At 39.0% G+C, this 22,682-nt stretch overlaps 1 non-coding gene across 1 annotated transcript; it reads right to left on the bottom strand.

Moving 5' to 3' along the window:
* Positions 1-7,868: 7,868 nt before the first annotated feature.
* On the bottom strand, positions 7,869-7,976 carry LOC112768824 (small nucleolar RNA R71). Its single transcript, XR_003186210.1, has one exon. It is a non-coding gene; the product is annotated as a small nucleolar RNA R71 (small nucleolar RNA).
* Positions 7,977-22,682: the final 14,706 nt, after the last annotated feature.

Raw genomic sequence — 22,682 nt, 5'->3', positions numbered from 1 at the left:
TCAGAATGGACCGTCCTGGATATATTCTATGATGGTCTGTCTGAGTTATCTAAGATGTCATTGGATACCTCTGCAAGTGGATCCATTCACTTAAAGAAAACACCTGCAGAAGCTCAAGAACTCATTGACATGGTTGCTAATAACCAGTTCATGTACACTTCTGAGAGGAATCCTGTGAGTAATGGGACGCCTATGAAGAAGGGAGTTCTTGAAATTGATACTCTGAATGCCATATTGGCTCAGAACAAAATATTGACTCAGCAAGTCAATATGATTTCTCAGAGTCTGAATGGAATGCAAGCTGCATCCAACAGTACTCAAGAGGCATCTTCTGAAGAAGAAGCTTATGATCCTGAAAACCCTGCAATAGCAGAGGTAAATTACATGGGTGAACCTTATGGAAACACCTATAACTCATCATGGAGAAATCATCCAAATTTCTCATGGAAGGATCAAAAGCCTCAACAAGGCTTTAATAATGGTGGAAGAAAAAGGTTTAGCAATAGCAAGCCTTTTCCACCATCTACTCAGCAACAGACAGAGAATTCTTAGCAGAATCCATCTCGCTTAGAAAACTTAGTCTCTAATCTATCCAAGGCCACTGTAAGTTTTATGAATGAAACAAGGTCTTCCATTAGAAATCTGGAAGCACAAGTGGGCCAGCTGAGTAAAAGGATCACTGAAATCCCTCCTAGCACTCTCCCAAGCAATACAGAAGAAAATCCAAAAGGAGAGTGCAAGGCCATTGACATAACCAAAATGGCCGAACCCAATGAGGGAGAGGAGGACGTGAATCCCAAGGAGGAAGACCTCCTGGGACGTCCAGTGATCAATAAGGAGCTTCCCTCTGAGGAACCAAAGGAATCCGAGGCTCATCTAGAGACTATAGAGATTCCATTGAACCTCCTTATGCCATTCATGAGCTCTGATGAGTATTCCTCTTCTGAAGAGAATGAGGATGTTACTGAAGAGCAAACAGCCAAGTTTCTTGGTGCAATCATGAAGCTGAATGCCAAATTATTTGGCATTGATACTTGGGAAGTTGAACCTCCCTTGTTCATCAATGAACTAAGTGATCTGGATCAACTGACATTGCCTCAGAAGAGACAGGATCCTGAAAAGTTCATAATACCTTGTACTATAGGCACCATGATCTTTAAGGCTCTGTGTGACCTTGGTTCAGGGATAAACCTCATGCCCCTCTCTGTAATAGAGAAACTAGGAATCTATGGGGTGCAAGCTGCTAAAATCTCATTAGAGATGGTAGATAATTCTAGAAAACAGGCTTATGGACAAGTAGAGGACGTGTTAGTAAAGGTTGAAGGCCTTTACATCCCTGCTGATTTCATAGTCTTGGATACTGGGAAGGAAGAGGATGAATCCATCATCCTAGGAAGACCTTTCCTAGCCACAGTAAGAGCTATGATTGATGTGGACAGAGGAGAATTAATCCTTCAATTGAATAAGGACAACCTTGTGTTTACAATTCAAGGATCTCTCTCTGCATCCATGGAGAGGAAGCATAAAAAACTTCTCTCAAAGCAGAATCAAACAAAACCCCCACAGCCAAACTCTAAGTTTGGTGTTGAGAGGCCACAACCAAACTCTAAGTTTGGTGTTGGAGAGTCTCAACAAAGCTCTGAACATCTGTGAGGCTCCATGAGAGCCCACTGTCAAGCTATTGACATTAAAGAAGCGCTTATTGGGAGGCAACCCAATTTTTATTTATCTAACTATATTTTTCTTAGTTATATGTCTTTATAGGTTCATGATCATGTGGAGTCACAAAATAAATAAAAAAATCAAAAACGGAATCAAAAACAGCAGAAGAAAAATCACACCCTGGAGGAGCATCTGTCTGGCGTTCAACGCCAGAACAGAGCATGGTTCTGGCGCTGAACGCCCAAAATGGGCAGCTTCCTGGCGCTGAATGCCCAGAACAAGCATGGTTCTGGCGTTCAACGCCAGAAATGGCAGCAAATGGGCGTTGAACGCCCAAAATGGGCACCAACCTGGTGCTGAACGCCCAGAGTTGTGTGCAAGGGCATTTTACATGCCTAAATTGGTGCAGGGATGTAAATGCCTTGACACCTCAGGATCTGTGGACCCCACAGGATCATCTCAGGATCTGTAGACCCCACAGGATCATCTCAGGATCTGTGGACCCCACAGGATCCCCACCTACCTCATCATCTCTCTTTCCATTCATGATCATCCCTTCTGTTTTCCATTTACCACTCACATCCATACACCCACTACCTTCAAAATTTAACATCTCTCTCTCACCCAATCCCACCCATATGGCCGAATACAAACATCCATCCATCTCCTCCATATCTTCTTCTTCTTCTTCTATTCTTTCTTCTTTTGCTCGAGGGCGAGCAACATTCTAAGTTTGGTGTGGTAAAAGCATAGCTTTTTTGTTTTCTCCATAACCATTGATGGCACCTAAGGCCAGAGAAACCTCTAGAAAGAGGAAAGGGAAGACAAAAGCTTCCATCAAGGGTCTATAGCTCAGTGGTAGAACATTTGACTACAAATCAAGAGATCCCTGAGATACCTCAGAGGATATATTTTCTTCCACACAATTATTGGAAGCAACTAAAGGTGGAACATCAAGAGCACTCCATCATCCTTCAAGGACATTATTTGTTCCTCAAGAAGGAAACGCCACCATCACTAAGGTGGATTCATTCCTTGTTCTTATTTTTTCTGTTTTTTCGTTTTCTATGTTATGTGCTTATCTATGTGTCTTCATTAAATGATCATTAGTAGTTAGTAACTTTGTCTTAAGGTTATGAATGTCCTATGAATCCATCACCTCTCTTAAATGAAAAATGTTTTAATTCAAAAGAACAAGAAGTACTTGAGTTTCGAATTTATCCTTAAACTTAGTTTAATTATATTGATGTGGTGACAATGCTTCTTGTTTTCTGAATGAATGCTTGAACAGTGCATATGTCTTTTGAAGTTGTTGTTTAAGAATGTTAAATATGTTGGCTCTTGAAAGAATGATGACTAGGAGACATGTTATTTGATAATCTGAAAAATCATAAAAATGATTCTTGAAGCAAGAAAAAGCAGCAAAGAACAAAGCTTGCAGAATAAAAAAATAGGCGAAAAAAACAAAAATTAGAAAGAAAAAGAAAAAGCAAGCAAAAAAAGCCAATAACCCTTAAAACCAAAAGGCAAGGGAAATAAAAAGGATCCCAAGGCTTTGAGCATCAGTGGATAGGAGGGCCTAAAGGAATAAAATCCTAGTCTAAGCGGCTAAACCAAGCTGTCCCTAACCATGTGCTTGTGGCGTGAAGGTGTCAAGTGAAAACTTGAGACTGAGCGGTTAAAGTCAAGGTCCAAAGCAAAAGAAGAGTGTGCTTAAGAACCCTGGACACCTCTAATTGGGGACTTTAGCAAAGCTGAGTCACAATCTGAAAAGGTTCACCCAATTATGTGTCTGTGGCATTTATGTATCCGGTGGTAATACTGGAAAACAAAGTGCTTAGGGCCACGGCCAAGACTCATAAAATAGCTGTGTTCAAGAATCATCATACTGAACTAGGAGAATCAATAACACTATCTGAACTCTGAGTTCCTATAGATGCCAATCATTCTGAACCTCAATGGATAAAGTGAGATGCCAAAACTATTCAAGAGGCAAAAAGCTATAAGTCCCGCTCATTTAATTGGAGCTATGTTTCATTGATAGTTTGGAATTTATAGTATATTCTCTTCTTTTTATCCTATTTGATTTTCATTTGCTTGGGGACAAGCAACAATTTAAGTTTGGTGTTGTGATGAGCGGATAATTTATACGCTTTTTGGCATTGTTTTTAGTATGTTTTTAGTAGGATCTAGTTACTTTTAGGGAAGTTTTCCTTATTTTTTATGTTAAATTCACATTTTTGGACTTTACTATGAGTTTGTGTGTTTTTCTGTGATTTCAGGTATTTTCTGGCTGAAATTGAGGGACTTGAGCAAAAATCAGATTCAGAGGTTGAAGAAGGACTGCTGATGCTGTTGGATTCTGACCTCTCTGCACTCAAAATGAATTTTCTGGAGCTACAGAACTCAAAATGGCGTGCTTCCAATTGCGTTGGAAAGTAGACAGCTAGGGCTTTCCATCAATATATAATAGTCCATACTTTGCCCAAGTTTAGACGACGCAAACTGGCGTTCAACGCCAGCTATCTGCCCAATTCTGGAGTTCAGCGCCAAAAATGGATCAAAAACCAGAGTTGAACGCCAGAAATGGATCAAAACCTGGCGTTCAACTCCACAAATGGCCTCTGCACGTGGAAAGTTAAAGCTCAGCCCAAGAACACACCAGGTGGGCCCCGGAAGTGGATTTATGCATCAATTACTTTCTTCTGTAAACCCTAGTAGCTAGTTTATTATAAATAGGACATTTTACTATTGTATTTGATATCTTTGGACGCCTAGTTCTTAGATCAGAGGGGCTGGCCATCTCGGCCATGCCTGGACCTTTCACTTATGTAATTTTAACGGTAGAGTTTCTACACTCCATAGATTAAGGTGTAGAGCTCTGCTGTTCCTCAAAGATTAATGCAAAGTACTACTGTTTTCTATTCAATTCATCTTATTTCGCTTCTAAGATATTCATTCGCACTTCAACCTGAATGTGATGAACATGACAATCATCATCATTCCCTATGAACGCGTGCCTGACAACCACTTCTGTTCTACATTAGAATTGAATGAGTATCTCTTAGATCTCTTAATCGGAATCTTCGTGGGGTAAGCTAGAATGATGGCGGCATTCAAGAGAATCCGGAAGGTCTAAACCTTGTCTGTGGTATTCCGAGTAGGATTCAATGATTGAATGACTGTGACGAGCTTCAAACTCGCGATTGCTGGGCGTAGTGACAGACGCAAAAGGATAGTAAATCCTATTCCAGCAGGATCGAGAACCGACAGATGAATAGCCGTGCCGTGATAGTGTGCGTTGATCATTTTCACTGAGAGGATAAGATGAAACCATTGACAAGGGTGATGCCTCCAGACGATTAGCCGTGCCGTGACAGGGCATTTGGATCATTTTCTCGAGAGAAGACCGAAAGTAGCCGTTGACAATGGTGATGTATCACATAAAGCCAGCCATGGAAAGGAGTAAGACTGATTGGATGAAGATAGCAGGAAAGCAGAGGTTCAGAGGAACGAAAGCATCTCTATTCGCTTATTTGAAATTCTCACCAATGAATTACATAAGTATTTCTATCCTTTATTATTTATCTTTTAATTATCTAATCCAATCACATTTAACCCTACCTGACTGAGATTTACAAGGTGGCCATAGCTTGCTTCATACCAACAATCTCCGTGGGATTCGACCCTTACTCACGTAAGGTATTACTTGGACGACCCAGTGCACTTGCTGGTTAGTTGTGTGAAGTTTTGAACCATGGTATTGGCATCATGTTTTTGGCGCCATTACCAGGGAAAGAAAGAGCGATGAATTTTACATAATCAAAGTGTAATCACAATTTCTGCGCACCAAGTTTTTGGCGCCGTTGCCGGGGATTGTTCGAGTTCGGACAACTGACGGTTCATCTTGTTGCTCAGATTAGGTAATTTTCTTTTTGTTTTCTTTTCAAAAATTTTTCAAAAATATTTCAAAATTTTCTCACCTGTTTTCGAAAAAAAAAATTATTTCTTAGATTCAAAATTTTTAAGAATGAATTCTAGTGTTTCATGAAGCATGTGAAGCCTGGCTGGCTGTAAAGCCATGTCTAAATTCATTTGGACTGAGGCTTGCAATTTGTTATCAAGAGCAAGCTAGTTGTTGCTAATCCACCTGCTGTTGTTCCTGATTTACATGCTGAAGCTTGGCTGGCCATTGGCCATGTCTAGTGTTTTGGACCGGAGCTTTCATTGAAAGCTTGGCTGGCTAGTGAGCCATGTCTAATTCCTGGACTGAAGCTTTAGACTAAGAATGCAAGATTCCTGGAATTCATATTAAAAATTTTGGAATCCTTATTCTCGTTTTTCAATTAATTTTCGAAAAATCCAAAAAAAATTAGAAAATCATAAAAATCAAAAATATTTTTGTGTTTCTTGTTTGAGTCATGTGTCATGTTATAAGTTTGGTGTCAGTTGCATATTCATCTTGCATTTTTCAAAAATTTCATGCATTCATAGTGTTCTTCATGATCTTCAAGTTGTTCTTGGTAAGTCTTCTTGTTTGATCTTGATGATTTTTTGTTTTGTGTTGTATGGTGTTTTTCATATGCATTCTTGAATTCTTAGTGCCTAAGCATTAAAGATTTCTAAGTTTGGTGTCTTGCATGTTTTCTTTGCATTAAAAATTTTTCAAAAATATGTTCTTGGTGTTCATCTTAACATTCATAAGTGTTCTTGGTGTTCATCTTGACATTCATAGCATTCTTGCATGCATCACATGTTTTGATCTAAAATTCTCATGCATTGCATTATTTTTCTTGTTTTTCTCTCTCATCATAAAAATTTCAAAAATCAAAAAAATTATCTTTCCCTTTTTCTCTCTCATAAATTCGTAAATGAGATTTGACTTTTTAAAAAATTTTTAAAATCTAGTTGTTTTCATGAGTCAAATCAAAATTTTCAATTTAAAAATCTCACCTTTTTCAAAAATCAAATCTTTTTCAAATTTCTTAGTTATTTTCGAAAATTCCAAAAATATTTTTCAAAAATCTTTTTCTTATTTTTATACCAAATTTTCGAAAATAACAATAACAATTAATGTTTTGATTCAAAAATTTCAAGTTTGTTACTTACTTGTTAAGAAAGATTCAAACTTTAAGTTCTAGAATCATATCTTGTGATTTCTTGTGAATCAAGTCATTAATTGTGATTTTAAAAATTCAAATCTTTTTCAATAACTAATTTCTATCATATATTTTCAAAAATATCTTCTTATCTTATCTTTTTCAAAAACATTTGATTTCAAAAATATCTTTTCTAACTTCCTAACCTCTTATCTTTTCAAAATTTATTTCAACTAACTAACTAACTTTTTGTTTGCTTCTTACCATTTTCAAAACTACCTAACTAACTCTCTCTCTCTAATTTTTGAAAATATCTTCCCTCTTTTTTCAAAATTTCTTTTTAATTAACTAATTATTTTAAATTTTTATTTTAATTTTCGAAAATTTCTAACCTTTTTCAAAAACTATTTTCGAAAATCACTAACTCTTTTTTCAAAAATAATTTTTGAAAATTCTCTTCTCTCTCATCTCTTTCTATTTGTTTATTCATCTACTAACATCTCTCCCTCACTCACAAAAAAAAAAAAGAGGATCTCTATTATTATTATTTTTCTGTGCCCTCTTCTTTGTCATATGAGCAGGAGCAAGGACAAGAATATTCTTGTTGAAGCAGATCCAGAACCTGAAAGGACTCTGAAGAGGAAACTAAGAGAAGCTGAATTACAACAAACCAGCAAGCACCTGTCAGAAATTATCAAACAGGAAAAGAAGATGGCAGCTGAAAATAATAATAATGCAAGGAGAATGCTTGGTGACTTTACTGCACCTAATTCCAATTTACATGGAAGAAGCATCTCCATTCCTGCCATTGGAGCAAACAATTTTGAGCTTAAACCTCAATTAGTTTCTCTGATGCAGCAGAACTGCAAGTTTCATGGACTTCCATCTGAAGATCCTTTTCAGTTTTTAACTGAATTTTTGCAGATATGTGATACTGTTAAGACTAATGGAGTAGATCCTGAAGTCTACAGGCTCATGCTTTTCCCTTTTGCTGTAAGAGACAGAGCTAGAGTATGGTTGGACTCTCAACCTAAGGATAGCCTGCACTCTTGGGATAAGCTGGTCAAAGCTTTCCTAGCCAAGTTCTTTCCTCCTCAAAAGCTGAGCAAGCTTAGAGTGGATGTTCAAACCTTCAGACAGAAAGAAGGTGAATCCCTCTATGAAGCTTGGGAGAGATACAAAGGACTGACCAAAAAGTATCCTTCTGACATGCTTTCAGAATGGACCGTCCTGGATATATTCTATGATGGTCTGTCTGAGTTATCTAAGATGTCATTGGATACCTCTGCAAGTGGATCCATTCACTTAAAGAAAACACCTGCAGAAGCTCAAGAACTCATTGACATGGTTGCTAATAACCAGTTCATGTACACATCTGAGAGGAATCCTGTGAGTAATGGGACGCCTATGAAGAAGGGAGTTCTTGAAATTGATACTCTGAATGCCATATTGGCTCAGAACAAAATATTGACTCAGCAAGTCAATATGATTTCTCAGAGTCTGAATGGAATGCAAGCTGCATCCAACAGTACTCAAGAGGCATCTTCTGAAGAAGAAGCTTATGATCCTGAAAACCCTGCAATAGCAGAGGTAAGAAACAGGTTTAATAATGGTGGAAGAAACAGGTTTAGCAATAGCAAGCCTTTTCCATCATCTACTCAGCAACAGACAGAGAATTCTTAGCAAAATCCATCTCGCTTAGCAAACTTAGTCTCTAATCTATCCAAGGCCACTGTAAGTTTCATGAATGAAACAAGGTCTTCCATTAGAAATCTGGAAGCACAAGTGGGCCAGCTGAGTAAAAGGATCACTGAAATCCCTCCTAGCACTCTCCCAAGCAATACAGAAGAAAATCCAAAAGGAGAGTGCAAGGCCATTGACATAACCAAAATGGCCGAACCCAATGAGGGAGAGGAGGACGTGAATCCCAAGGAGGAAGACCTCCTGGGACGTCCAGTGATCAATAAGGAGCTTCCCTCTGAGGAACCAAAGGAATCCGAGGCTCATCTAGAGACTATAAAGATTCCATTGAACCTCCTTATGCCATTCATGAGCTCTGATGAGTATTCCTCTTCTGAAGAGAATGAGGATGTTACTGAAGAGCAAACAGCCAAGTTTCTTGGTGCAATCATGAAGCTGAATGCCAAATTATTTGGCATTGATACTTGGGAAGTTGAACCTCCCTTGTTCATCAATGAACTAAGTGATCTGGATCAACTGACATTGCCTCAGAAGAGACAGGATCCTGAAAAGTTCATAATACCTTGTACTATAGGCACCATGATCTTTAAGGCTCTGTGTGACCTTGGTTCAGGGATAAACCTCATGCCCCTCTCTGTAATAGAGAAACTGGGAATCTATGGGGTGCAAGCTGCTAAAATCTCATTAGAGATGGTAGATAATTCCAGAAAACAGGCTTATGGACAAGTAGAGGACGTGTTAGTAAAGGTTGAAGGCCTTTACATCCCTGCTGATTTCATAGTCTTGGATACTGGGAAGGAAGAGGATGAATCCATCATCCTAGGAAGACCTTTCCTAGCCACCGCAAGAGCTATGATTGATGTGGACAGAGGAGAATTAATCCTTCAATTGAATAAGGACAACCTTGTGTTTACAATTCAAGGATCTCTCTCTGCATCCATGGAGAGGAAGCATAAAAAGCTTCTCTCAAAGCAGAATCAAACAAAGCCCCCACAGCCAAACTCTAAGTTTGGTGTTGAGAGGCCACAACCAAACTCTAAGTTTGGTGTTGGAGAGTCTCAACAAAGCTCTGAACATCTGTGAGGCTCCATGAGAGCCCACTGTCAAGCTATTGACATTAAAGAAGCGCTTATTGGGAGGCAACCCAATTTTTATTTATCTAACTATATTTTTCTTAGTTATATGTCTTTATAGGTTCATGATCATGTGGAGTCACAAAATAAATAAAAAAATCAAAAACAGAATCAAAAACAGCAGAAGAAAAATCACACCCTGGAGGAGCATCTGTCTGGCGTTCAACGCCAGAACAGAGCATGGTTCTGGCGCTGAACGCCCAAAATGGGCAGCTTCCTGGCGCTGAACGCCCAGAACAAGCATGGTTCTGGCGTTCAACGCCAGAAATGGCAGCAAATGGGCGTTGAACGCCCAAAATGGGCACCAACCTGGCGCTGAACGCCCAGAGTTGTGTGCAAGGGCATTTTACATGCCTAAATTGGTGCAGGGATGTAAATGCCTTGACACCTCAGGATCTGTGGACCCCACAGGATCATCTCAGGATCTGTAGACCCCACAGGATCATCTCAGGATCTGTGGACCCTACAGGATCCCCACCTACCTCATCATCTCTCTTTCCATTCATGATCATCCCTTCTGTTTTCCATTTACCACTCACATCCATACACCCACTACCTTCAAAATTTAACATCTCTCTCTCACCCAATCCCACCCATATGGCCGAATACACACATCCATCCATCTCCTCCATATCTTCTTCTTCTTCTTCTATTCTTTCTTCTTTTGCTCGAGGGCGAGCAACATTCTAAGTTGGTGTGGTAAAAGCATAGCTTTTTTGTTTTCTCCATAACCATTGATGGCACCTAAGGCCAGAGAAACCTCTAGAAAGTGGAAAGGGAAGACAAAAGCTTCCATCAAGGGTCTATAGCTCAGTGGTAGAACATTTGACTACAAATCAAGAGATCCCTGAGATACCTCAGGGGATACATTTTCTTCCACACAATTATTGGAAGCAACTAAGGGTGGAACATCAAGAGCACTCCATCATCCTTCAAGGACATTATTTGTTCCTCAAGAAGGAAACGCCACCATCACTAAGGTGGATTCATTCCTTGTTCTTATTTCTTCTGTTTTTTCGTTTTCTATGTTATGTGCTTATCTATGTGTCTTCATTAAATGATCATTAGTAGTTAGTAACTTTGTCTTAAGGTTATGAATGTCCTATGAATCCATCACATCTCTTAAATGAAAAATGTTTTAATTCAAAAGAACAAGAAGTACATGAGTTTCGAATTTATCCTTGAACTTAGTTTAATTATATTGATGTGGTGACAATGCTTCTTGTTTTCTGAATGAATGCTTGAACAGTGCATATGTCTTTTGAAGTTGTTGTTTAAGAATGTTAAATATGTTGGCTCTTGAAAGAATGATGACTAGGAGACATGTTATTTGATAATCTGAAAAATCATAAAAATGATTCTTGAAGCAAGAAAAAGCAGCAAAGAACAAAGCTTGCAGAATAAAAAAATAGGCGAAAAAAACAAAAATTAGAAAGAAAAAGAAAAAGCAAGCAGAAAAAGCCAATAACCCTTAAAACCAAAAGGCAAGGGAAATAAAAAGGATCCCAAGGCTTTGAGCATCAGTGGATAGGAGGGCCTAAAGGAATAAAATCCTGGCCTAAGCGGCTAAACCAAGCTGTCCCTAACCATGTGCTTGTGGCGTGAAGGTGTCAAGTGAAAACTTGAGACTGAGCGGTTAAAGTCAAGGTCCAAAGAAAAAGAAGAGTGTGCTTAAGAACCCTGGACACCTCTAATTGGGGACTTTAGCAAAGCTGAGTCACAATCTGAAAAGGTTCACCCAATTATGTGTCTGTGGCATTTATGTATCCGGTGGTAATACTGGAAAACAAAGTGCTTAGGGCCACGGCCAAGACTCATAAAATAGCTGTGTTCAAGAATCATCATACTGAACTAGAAGAATCAATAACACTATCTGAACTCTGAGTTCCTATAGATGCCAATCATTCTGAACCTCAATGGATAAAGTGAGATGCCAAAACTATTCAAGAGGCAAAAAGCTATAAGTCCCGCTCATTTAATTGGAGCTATGTTTCATTGATAGTTTGGAATTTATAGTATATTCTCTTCTTTTTATCCTATTTGATTTTCAGTTGCTTGGGGACAAGCAACAATTTAAGTTTGGTGTTGTGATGAGCGGATAATTTATACGCTTTTTGGCATTGTTTTTAGTATGTTTTTAGTAGGATCTAGTTACTTTTAGGGAAGTTTTCCTTAGTTTTTATGTTAAATTCACATTTCTGGACTTTACTATGAGTTTGTGTGTTTTTCTGTGATTTCAGGTATTTTCTGGCTGAAATTGAGGGACTTGAGCAAAAATCAGATTCAGAGGTTGAAGAAGGACTGCTGATGCTGTTGGATTCTGACCTCCCTGCACTTAAAATGAATTTTCTGGAGCTACAGAACTCAAAATGGTGTGCTTCCAATTGCGTTGGAAAGTAGACATCTAGGGCTTTCCAGCAATATATAATAGTCCATACTTTGCCCAAGTTTAGACGACGCAAACTGGCGTTCAACGCCAGCTATCTGCCCAATTCTGGAGTTCAGCGCCAGAAATGGATCAAAAACCAGAGTTGAACGCCAGAAATGGATCAAAACCTAGCGTTCAACTCCACAAATGGCCTCTGCACGTGGAAAGTTAAATCTCAGCCCAAGCACACACCAAGTGGGCCCCGGAAGTGGATTTATGCATCAATTACTTACTTCTGTAAACCCTAGTAGCTAGTTTATTATAAATAGGACATTTTACTATTGTATTTGATATCTTTGGACGCCTAGTTCTTAGATCAGAGGGGCTGGCCATCTCGGCCATGCCTGGACCTTTCACTTATGTAATTTTAACGGTAGAGTTTCTACACTCCATAGATTAAGGTGTAGAGCTCTGCTGTTCCTCAAAGATTAATGCAAAGTACTACTGTTTTCTATTCAATTCATCTTATTTCGCTTCTAAGATATTCATTCGCACTTCAACCTGAATGTGATGAACATGACAATCATCATCATTCCCTATGAACGCGTGCCTGACAACCACTTCCGTTCTACATTAGAATTGAATGAGTATCTCTTAGATCTCTTAATCGGAATCTTCGTGGGGTAAGCTAGAATGATGGTGGCATTCAAGAGAATCCGGAAGGTCTAAACCTTGTCTGTGGTATTCCGAGTAGGATTCAATGATTGAATGACTGTGACGAGCTTCAAACTCGCGATTGCTGGGCGTAGTGACAGACGCAAAAGGATAGTAAATCCTATTCCAGCAGGATCGAGAACCGACAGATGAATAGCCGTGCCGTGACAGGGTGCGTTGATCATTTTCACTGAGAGGATAAGATGAAACCATTGACAAGGGTGATGCCTCCAGACGATTAGCCGTGCCGTGACAGGGCATTTGGATCATTTTCTCGAGAGAAGACCGAAAGTAGCCGTTGACAATGGTGATGTATCACATAAAGCCAGCCATGGAAAGGAGTAAGACTGATTGGATGAAGATAGCAGGAAAGAAGAGGTTCAGAGGAACGAAAGCATCTCTATTCGCTTATCTGAAATTCTCACCAATGAATTACATAAGTATTTCTATCCTTTATTATTTATCTTTTAATTATCTAATCCAATCACATTTAACCCTACCTGACTGAGATTTACAAGGTGACCATAGCTTGCTTCATACCAACAATCTCCGTGGGATTCGACCCTTACTCACGTAAGGTATTACTTGGACGACCCAGTGCACTTGCTGGTTAGTTGTGCGAAGTTGTGAACCATGGTATTGGCATCATGTTTTTGGCGCCATTACCAGGGAAAGAAAGAGCGATGAATTTTACATAATCAAGTGTAATCACAATTTCTGCGCACCACTTCTTCCATGTAAATTGGAATTAGGTGCAGTAAAGTCACCAAGCATCCTCCTTCCATTATTATTATTTTCGGCTGCCATCTCCTCTTCCTGTTCGAAAATTCCTGTAAGGTTGTCTCTGATTGTTGTATTTTAACTTCTCTTAGTTTCCTTTTCAAAGTCCTTTCAGGTTCAGGATCTGCTTCAACAAGAATGTTCTTGTCCTTGCTCCTGCTCATATGACAAAGAAGGGAATAACAAAGAAAATATGGAATCATCTATGTCACAGTATAGAGATTCCTTTGTGTGAGTAGAAGAAGAAAAAAATGTAATGTAAGGAAAGAGAAGAGAGGAGAATCCAAACACAAGGGTGAGGAGAGCAGAGATATGAGATGAAGAGAAGTGTTAGTAAGTAATTAAGTAAATAGAAGAAGATGAGATAGAATTTTTCGAAAATTAATTTTTGAAAAGAAGTTGATGATTTTCGAAAATTAAAGGAGAATTAAAATTAAAATTAAAATTTAAAATAATTAATTAATTAAAAAGAATTTTTTAAAAAAGAGGGAGGTATTTTCGAAAATTAGAGAGGGAAGAGTAGTTAGGTAGTTTTAAAAAAGATAAGAAACAAACAAAAAGTCAATTAGTTAGTTGAAAAAGATTTGAAAATCAATTTTGAAAAGATAAGAAGATAAGAAGTTAGAAAAGATATTTTAAAATCAAATTTTTTTTGAAAAAGATATGATTTAAAAAGATATGATAGAAAGATATGATTAAAATTAGTTTTGAAAAATATTTGAATTTTAAAATCAAAATTAATGACTTGACTCACAAGTAATCACAAGATATGATTCTAGAACTTAAAGTTTGAATCTTTCTTAACAAGGAAGTAACAAACTTGAAATTTTTGAATCAAAACATTAATTATTGATTATTTTCGAAAATTATGAGGTAAAATTAAGAAAAATATTTTTGAAAAATATTTTTAAAATTTTTGAAAATAAATAAGAAAAATGAAAAAGATATGATTTTTGAAAAAGATTTTGAAAAAGATAGGATTTTTAAATTGAAAATTTGATTTGACTTATAAGAAACAACTAAATTTTAAAAAATTTTGAAAAAGTCAACTCAAATTTTCGAAAATTTATGAGTGAAAAAAGGGAAATATATTTTTTTGATTTTTGAATTTTTAATGTTGAAAGAGAAAAACATCAAAAAGACTCAATGCATGAAAATTTTGGATCAAAACATGTGATGCATGCAAGAACACTATGAATGTTAAGATGAACACCAAGAACACTTTGAATGTCAAGATGAACACCAAGAACTTATTTTTGAAAATTTTTAATGCAAAGAAAACATGCAAGACACCAAACTTAGAAATCTTTAATGCTTAGATACTATGAATGCAAAGATGCACATGAAAAACAACAAAAGTCACAAAATAAGAAAACATCAAGATCAAACAAGAAGACTTACCAAGAACAACTTGAAGATCATGAAGAACACTATGAATGCATGAATTTTCGAAAAAATGCATAAATTTTTAGAAAAAATGCAATTGACACCAAACTTAAAAATTGACTCAAGACTCAATCAAGAAACACAAAATATTTTTTTATTATATATATATATATATATATTGGATTTTTGTATATTTTTTTATTTTTTTTTTGAAAACCTATAGGGAAAACGAAGCAATGAATTCAAAGTCCTCAATCAAGATTCCAGGAATCATACCAGGTTAGTCTAAAGTTTGATGGCCAGCCAAACTTCAGCATACCATTTTGAAACTTTAGAATTCATTCTTAAAAATTTTAAAATAATTTTTCGAAAACAAAGGGAAAAATTTTTTTTTTTGAAAGATTTTGGTAGAATTTTTTTTTTTGAAAATAAAACAAAAAGAAAATTACCTAATCTGAGCAACAAGATGAACCGTCAGTTGTCCAAACTCGAACAATCCCCGGCAATGGCACTAAAAACTTGGTCTTGTTGCCAGACCAACTTGGCACTGATGTTACCGGACCAAAACTTGCCAAAAACTCGAACAATCCCTGGCAACGGCGCCAAAAACTTGGTGCACGAAATTGTGATCCTTGGTAATGGCTCCAAAAAACTTGGTGCTCTAATGTTAATTCATAATTTGTCACAACTTCGATACAACTAACCAGCAAGTGCACTGGCTCCAAAAAATTTGGTGCACTGGGTCGTCCAAGTAATAAAACCTTACGTGAGTAAGGGTCGATCCCACGGAGATTGTTGGTATGAAGCAAGCTATGGTCATCTTGTAAATCTCAGTCAGGCAGATATCAAATGGTTATGGAGTTTTCGAATAATAATAATAAATAAACAGAAAATAAAGATAGAAATACTTATGTAATTCATTGGTGAGAATTTCAGATAAGCGTATAGAGATGCTTTCGTTCCTCTGAACCTCTACTTTCCTGCTGTCTTCATCCAACCAGTCCTACTCCTTTCCATGGCAAGCTTTATATAGGGCATCACCGTTGTCAATGGCTACATCCCATCCTCTCTGTGAAAAAGGTCCAAATGCTCTGTCACGGCACGGCTAATCATCTGGAGGTTCTCGATCATACTGGAATAGGATTCACCCTCCTTTTGCGTCTGTCACTACGCCCAGCACTCGCGAGTTTGAAGTTCGTCACAGCCATCCCTTCCCAGATCCTACTCGGAATACTACAGACAAGGTTTAGACTTTCCGGATCTCAGGAATGGCCATCCATGTGTTCTAACTTATACCACGAAGATTCTAATATCTCGGACTCGGTCTTCTGTATTAGATATCTAAGAGATACTCATTCTAGCTTGTTTGCATGTAGAACGGAAGTATTTGTCAGGCACGCGTTCATAAGTGAGAATGATGATGAGCGTCACATAATCATCACATTCATCATGTTCTTGGGTGCGAATGGATATCTTAGAAGCGAAATAAGTTGAATTGAATATAAAACAGTAGTACTTTGCATTAAATCATGAGGAACAGTAGAGCTCCACACCTTAATCTATGGAGTGCAAAAACTCTACCGTTGAAAAATACATAAGTGAAAGGTTCAGGCATGGCCGAATGGCCAGCCCCCATGATCTAAGAACTAGACGTCCCAAGATGAAAATATAATAGTAAAAAGTCCAATTTATACTAAACTAGTTTCTAGGGTTTACAGAAGTAAGTAATTGATGCATAAATCCACTTTCGGGGCCCACTTGGTGTGTGCTTGGGCTGAGCTTGAAGTTTACACGTGCAGAGGCTTCTTTTGGAGTTGAACGCCAAGTTGTAACGTGTTTTTGGCGTTCAACCCTGGTTCGTGACGTGTTTCTGGCGTTTAACTCCAGACTGCAGCGTAGAACTGGCATTCAATGCCCTTTTGCATCATCTAAACTCGAGAAAAGTATGGACTATTATATATTTCTGGAAAGCCCTAGATGTCTAGTTTCCAACTCCGTTGAGAGCGCGCCATTTGGAGTTCTGTAGCTCCAGAAAATCCACTTTGAGTGCAGGGAGGTGAGAATCCAACATCATCAGCAGTCCTTCTTCAACCTCTGAATCTGATTTTTGCTCAGGTCCCTCAATTTCAGCCAGAAAATACCTGAAATCACAGAAAAACACACAAACTCATAGTAAAGTCCAGAAATGTGAATTTAACATAAAAACTAATGAAAACATCCCTAAAAGTAACTAGATCCTACTAAAAACATACTAAAAATAATGCCAAAAAGCGTATAAATTATCCGCTCTTCAATAATTCATACTCTGATTCTACATAAAACCTGTTTAATACCCATGCTAACTTAAGCATCGGAGTCTCTTGCAGGTACCCCCCACCCTCCGGTGACCAAGGATCAGAAGTGCAGCCAAGTCCAACTAGTCAGACACAACAGCTCCGGCTACCACCAGCCAGCCGGACACATCATCTCCGACCAGTACTGAAGATCTCATCCGAGATCGACCTACAGTTTCAGGTAACCCTCGGAATAGGAACTCGCCTTCTCAGTCTCCAAATCCTTCTATAACTTGGCAACCTTTACCTCAAGCTCCTCCTTAAGGCCCTTCATCCGGTCGAACTCTTGCTTTGCCTCCTCCATAAATTCTTTGGTGGCATGGAGAGGAAGATTCTGGGCAGTTTGGTATAGAGCAGCTCCCATATATGCCATCTTAATGCTGTTTTGGTTCACAAATTCCAGATGGAAAAGGATGGACACATCGTCCATGGGAAGGGCACTATAGGGACCAATTTACTGATCCACGAATTCAATTGCATTAAAGTCAGGAGCATCAAGGTTAAAAAGCTCAGCTGTTTTCTGTTTCTTATTGGGAGGAACGCCAGAAGGAGCGACAGAAGTCAGGGGAGGGTCAGCTAGATGAACTCGGGGAGTGGGGATCACCTTCCTCGGAGAACTTGGCATGGACGGCTTCACGCGCACTTGGGAAGATCCCTCCCCGGCCGCCTTGGCCGAGATGCTTTTAGCAGCAGTCGCCTTTTGTGCTCTTTTAAAAGCCTTCATGGATTCATTATTCTTCATTGCCTCTGTAAAACACAACAGTAAGAAATGAAGCTGCAAGTCGGAAAGGCATTTACAAGCAAAATAAACATATAATAAAAGGAAAATCAGGAACGCAAAATACCCAGGTCGGTTTGAAGAAGAGAGGGATTGGTTAAAAAATTTTTTGTATCGAGATAGGGAGGTTGACCCCAGTGTTCTTCCAAGACGGTCACAAAAGCTCGCTCAGTTTCATCCAACATCTCCCACGTGTATCGGGACACTTGCACATATTTTTGCCATTCCAAGGGAAAGACGGGCTCATCATTCTCATCTAGAAAAAAGGGCCGAGCTCCTTTAACAGCTCGGACCTTGAAAAAGTAATTTTTTAAAATCACAGAACGATTCGTCAAACATGGAAAAGACCTTCTTCCCCTGGGAAGATCGAAAGGAGAACCAAGCCGCCTTCTTTTTTACTACTCTAGGCTTCGTCAAAACAAATAAATAGAAGAAGAGAGATTGCGAGGTGGGAACACCAAAACCATTTCACAACAATTGAAAAATTTTTATGAAGCCCCAAGAATTAGAGTGAAGTTGAGAGGGAGCAATATTACAAGACCATAACAGGTTGGTCTCAAATTCAGTAAAGGGAAGGGTGATACCCAGCTGACTAAGAAAGATGTCATAAGCATAGAAAAAAGGGCAATCTCTAATAACCCGAGTAGAGAAAAACTCTCTCTTCAGAAGAGGGAGGGACAAGTTCATAATTCTTTTCATCGCCGGCATTACTACAGACCCTATGAAACTGCCTAAGCTACGCACAAAACTCGGAATCGGCCAAAGAGACACACATAAGAACCATTGAGTCCACCCAATTGGCCATGCCTTCAGGAACTTGGGAAGACATCTCTACAACGTTATGGCGAGAAGACATGAGGCCAACTAATCCTATAATAAGAAAAGAAGATAGGATTACTAAAAGAAAAAACATCTCAGACGAGGGGCAAAAACAACTCGACTAATATGATACAGACGAACAAACAGAAAAGGAAAACTCCAAGACTCAAACCAAAGTCCCGGGGCATCCTTTGGAGGCAGTAACAAACCAAGGTTAAAAGGAAATTCCTACAGATTACGTCCCGCCACTCATCAAACAAGAAAAAGGTTTCAAAGAAAACAAAAGAAGTAAAAACACAAAAATCACTACCTTTCTACAGTCTATCAGCAAAAAGCATGGTCAAACATCAAAAATGCCAAGCAAAAATCATCAAAGGCCCAACCTTTTTCAGAATCAAGCAAAAACCACCATCAAAGGCGCAAGCAGAAACGGCGACAACATGCAAAAGCCCTAGAAAAGGTTTAATCAATAAGAAAAGCAAAAAGGATCTTACAGAAGATGAAGAAACCCCTAGAACACACAACAATTAGGTGCGACAAAAACAGAAAGATCCAAACTTTCTCTAAAGAAAAATCAAAACTTGATCACAAAGCCAAAGCAACGAAAGAGAAAGAAAATACGAGTGGAACTCACCTGGAGAAGGAAGAAGCTTCGGAGGAAAGAAGGAGGCGTAAAAATGGAAGCTGCCCAGAAAATTCGCCGAGCGACGCTGCAACGCGAGAAAAAGCAAAAATGAGGGCAAAAAACAGAGAACGAGAGAACAAAGGAAGAAAATGTGAAGAAGTTACAAAGGAGCGAAGAAGAGAAACCGTTTCTGGGTTTTCAAAAATCAAAAGCTTCAAAGGAAAAATGGGACAATTAATGCTAATTAATGAAAGTATTAAACCCTCACACGTTTCCAAAGCACTGATGTGAAAGCGCGCGCTTTTAGACAAAAAGATTCTACAAAAAGGGAAAAATCGACGAAATGCTTGAGTTTGGCTCCACTATAGAAGGACCGAAGTCAAGGACTCGACCTCAAAAAAGAAGACCGAGCTCAAGCAGGGGCACTGTTCATACCCTGGGTCAAGCTGTCCGACCCGGGATGTTTAGCGACATGGCGACCGACCTCTTCAGGTCCGACTAGCCGACCTCTTCTCAAAGAGATCGGCCAAACCGACAGGAGAGCCCAATAGAGGGCCCAAATAGAGGAACACGATCCAAATCCAAAGACAATCCAAGCCTATAGAGATAAAGGCGGTTCCCTTGAAGATAAGCTGACTTCACCCAAAATAAGATAAAGATAAGATAAGAAAACTAACTTATCTTATCAGAAAGGTCAGCCCTATCTACTATAAATACACTGGAGCACCCAGGTATAACTCATATTCTGATTCTACATAAAACCTGTTTAATACCCATGCTAACTTAAGCATCAGAGTCTCTTGCAGGTACCCCCCACCCTCAGGTGACCAAGGATTAGAAGTGTAGCCAGTCCAACAAGTCGAACACAACAACTCCGGCTGCCACCAGCCTGCCAGACACGTCATCTCTGACCAGTACTGAAGATCTCATCCGAGATCGACCTACAGTTTCAGGTAACCCTCGGAACAGGGGTGTTTGGGGAAAAGGTTTTGATGGGATTGGTCAATGGTATTTGGGGAAGAGTGTTATGGAAACGTGTGAAGAGGAGAGAAGAAGAAGTGGGGTAGGTGGGGATCCTGTGGGTCTACAGATCCTGAGGTGTCAAGGAATTCAAGTCCCTGCACCATTCTAGCATTCAAAACGCCCATTCTGTGCCAATTCTGGCGTTTAACGCCAGCTCTGCTACCTTTCTAGGTGTTAAACGCCAGCCTTGCTACCTTTCCCTGGCGTTAAACGCCACTCTGCTGCCCATTTCTATTGTTAAACGCCAGCCAAATGTCCATTTCTGGCATTTAACGCCAGCCAGATGCCAAACAGCCCTTTCTGGTGTTAAACGCCCAGAGTGCTGCCCATTCTGGCATTTAACACCCAGAATGCTGCCAGGCTGGGCGTTAAATACCCATTCTGCTATCCTTACTAGCATTTGAATACCAGTAAGTCTGTCCTCCAGGGTGTGCTATTTTTAATGCTATTTTTCATTCTGTTTTTGATTTTTTTTTTTGTTTTTATGACTTCACATGCTCATCAACCTAAAAAAAATATAAAATAGCAATGGAAAATAATTAAATATAATTAAATAACATTGGGTTGCCTCCCAACAAGTGCTTCTTTAATGTCAATAGCTTGATAGTGAAGCTTTTAGAGAGCTTCACAAAGACTTAGAGCTTGATGTTGGTCTCCCAACACCAAACTTAGAAGTTGAGTGTGGGAGCTCTATTTGACTCTGTGTTGAGAGAAGCTTTTCGTGCTTCCTCTCCATGGTTACATAAGAAGATCCTTGAGCCTTAAACACAAGGTAGTCCTCATTCAATTGAACGACTAGCTCTTCTCTGTCCACATCAATCACAGTTCTTGCTGTGGCTAGGAAGGGTCTTCCAAGGATGATGGATTCATCTTCATCCTTCCTAGTATCTAGGATTATGAAGTTAGCAGGGATGTAATAGCCTTCAACCTTCACTAAGACATCCTCTACTAGTCCATAAGCCTGTTTCCTTGAATTGTCTGCCATCTCTAGTGAGATTCTTGTACTTTGTACCTCAAAGATCCCTAGTTTCTCCATTACAGAGAGGGGCATGAGGTTTATTCCTGACCCCAGGTCACACAGAGTCTTCTCAAAGGTCATGGTGCCTATGGTACAAGGTATTAAGAACTTTTCAGGATCCTGTTTCTTCTAAGGTAATTTCAGCTGAACCAGATCATTTAGTTCATTGATGAGCAATGAGGGTTCATCCTCCCAAGTCTCATTACCAAATAACTTGGCATTCAGCTTCATGATTGCTCCTAGATATTGAGCAACTTGCTCTTCAATAATATCTTCATCCTCTTCAGAGGAAGAATACTCATAAGAGCTCATCAATGGCAACAACAAGTTCAGTGGAATCTCTATGGTCTCTATATGAGCCTCAGATTCTTTGGGTTCCTCATTAGGGAACTCCTTGGAGGCCAGTGGACGTCCATTGAGGTCTTCCTCATTGGAAATCACTACCTTTTCTTCCTCTCCAGGTTCGGCCATGTTGGTTATAGTTATGGCCTTGCACTCTCTTTTTGAATTCTCTTCTGTATTTCTTGGGAGAGTACTAGGAGGGAGTTTAGTAACTCTTTTACTCAGCTGACCCACTTATGCCTCCAAATTTCTAATGGAGGACCTTGCTTCAGTCATGAAACTGAGAGTGGTCTTAGATAGATCAGAGACTACAGTTGCTAAGTCAGAGTAGCTCTGCTTAGAATTCTCTATCTGTTGCTGAGAAGATGATGGAAAAGGTTTGCTATTGCCAAACCTATTTCTCCCACCATTATTATTATTGAAGCCTTGATTAGGCTTTTGTTGATCTTTCCATGAGAGATTAGGATGATCCCTCTATGAAGGATTATAGGTGTTTCCATAGGATTCTCCCATGTAATTCACCTCTTCCATTGCAGGATGCTCAGGGTCATAGTCTTCTTCTTCAAGGGAAGCTTCCTTAGTACTGCCTGTTGCAGCTTGCATTCCAGACAGACTCTGAGAAATCATATTGACTTGCTGAGTCAATATTTTATTCTGAGCCAATATTGTATTCATGGTATCAATCTCAAGAACTCCTTTCTTCTGAGTTATCCCATTATTCACAGGATTCCTTTCAGAAGTGTACATGAACTGGTTATTTGCAACCATTTCAATGAGTTCCTGGGCTTCTGCAGGCGTCTTCTTCAGATGAAGAGATACTCCAACAGAGTGGTCCAATGACATCTTGGACAATTCAGACAGACCATCATAGAATATACATATGATGCTCCATTCTGAAAAC

This window comes from Arachis hypogaea, chromosome 17 (assembly GCF_003086295.3).
Source record: "Arachis hypogaea cultivar Tifrunner chromosome 17, arahy.Tifrunner.gnm2.J5K5, whole genome shotgun sequence".
Taxonomy (NCBI): Eukaryota; Viridiplantae; Streptophyta; class Magnoliopsida; order Fabales; family Fabaceae; genus Arachis; species Arachis hypogaea.
This window is presented reverse-complemented; position numbering and strand designations above follow the sequence as displayed.